Source organism: Sinocyclocheilus anshuiensis, unplaced genomic scaffold (assembly GCF_001515605.1).
Source record: "Sinocyclocheilus anshuiensis isolate Anshui unplaced genomic scaffold, SAMN03320099.WGS_v1.1 scaffold135, whole genome shotgun sequence".
Taxonomy (NCBI): Eukaryota; Metazoa; Chordata; class Actinopteri; order Cypriniformes; family Cyprinidae; genus Sinocyclocheilus; species Sinocyclocheilus anshuiensis.
The window spans coordinates 316549-318464 of NW_015552564.1; positions in this window are offsets into that span (position 1 = coordinate 316549).

Consider the following 1916-nt stretch of genomic DNA (forward strand, 5'->3'; position numbering starts at 1 on the left):
AGTGGTTATCATCTTAGATAAATCACTTTTAGTGTAAAAATAATTCATTGCAACGGTTATTCCGAAAATGCACTCACGTTCTATATAAACTATATATATCATTCATTGCAACGGTTATTCCGAAAATGCAATCACGTTCTATATAAACTATATATATCTTTTGAATCTATATATAGATGCACCAAATGATTCACTGATTAACCATTAAGATGAGTTAGATCAATAATAGACAAATGTATTAAACCGAATGAGAAGTCATGCAAATGAACATTTTGATAGTAATAGTTTTATTAAAGGCAGTTGCTGTGAATGAAACATTTATATAGATGAAACACTTATTTTGTGTAGTGAAAAGGATATTTTGTGATTGTGTACATGTACCAACACAATTGAAAATATGCTGAAATGTTTGAAAAAAGTGCACTTTTGATGATCTGTTGTGATATTAGTACTAAGAGTTTTGAAAATTTACCAATTGCTTGTGAAAATTGCGCCAAAACAATTAAAAAAATCTAATACAGTAACTTTTGGTGAAACGGACCTTTAGCTATAATCTGACCGGTTTAGGTTGTAAATATGTAACAAACAATTCGTAGGCTATATTAAAAACTAAGACGTTTAGTATAGCGTTATTATGTTAGGGATGACCATTGTTTAATTCCTGGCACAATGTGAATGCTTAAATTAAATCCAAAATGATAACAGCACAATAAAACTGTGCATTACAACTTTCATTATAATTGATTGGGGTTTCAAAATAAATGTAAACATATATCCGAGTTATTCAGACGTGTAATGTTACGCGTGATTTAAATGAAGTCAAATATATAATTTACCTTGTCAGAGTCCATATCATGTGTGACAGTTATACTGACGCTGGATAGATAAAGGGGTATTTCTGCCATCGCTATTGTGTACAAACTCCGCTGTCCAGTTCACCAGCATCAACCCACAGTCCAGGCGGAGACATTTGTTCATGCCACCGCACAGCAACAGCAGCAGCAGCAGCAGCCTCCAGGCGGAGCCAACGGGAAATTACTATATTTGCGCCACCTAACGTTCTGGGGTGTAATTAATTTTTGCTTACAACAATTTGCCTTATTTATTTCTACCGTGTGTGTTTGGGCCATTCTACAGAATTAGTGCAAAGTCAGAGTTGGAAACATCTTGAAAAAAATTTATTTTTCCATAAATTTCGTATATATGCAAAAGGTACACATTTCTAATTGTGCAGTTAAGTCTCATACTGAATTTTCAGAAAGATTTGGAATATTTGTCCTCTCCCCAAATTTGTCACTACCAAAACACAGTAATATATAATTTAATAAGAAGGGTTACATTGACCTATTAAGATTTTGCTTACATCTACCTTGTAAATATTTATTTTATTTATTTAGTCATTTAGCAGAGGCTTTTATCCAAAGCCACTTACAAATGAGGACAACAGAAGCAATCAATTGTAGTATTAAAACAACTAAAAACAGATCCAAAACTAAAAGCTAAAACGTTATAAATACTACTTATACACATTTTAAAAATAAAGAAATTAAATAAAAATGACAAATGCATACAAAATTTCAAAACAACATTTAAATGAAAAACAAAAAATAAACCTAAAAACAATTCAAAATATGAAAGAACAAAAAGGTATGAGTATAATAATGATTCTAACATAACACTAAATTTAAATTAAATAAAAAAAAAAACAATTAACATAACACTAAGCCAAACACCAAAAAACAACGTACATGTTGTTTGTACGTTTGTACACATACATATATATACATACACATTTATAAATTCAATATATATATATTATTTCATTTCCATTTAGTTGTTATATAAATTAGTTAATTATATTTAGTTAAGTATTAAAATAACTCAAATTAAATAAAACTAAAAACGTAATAAAAGAC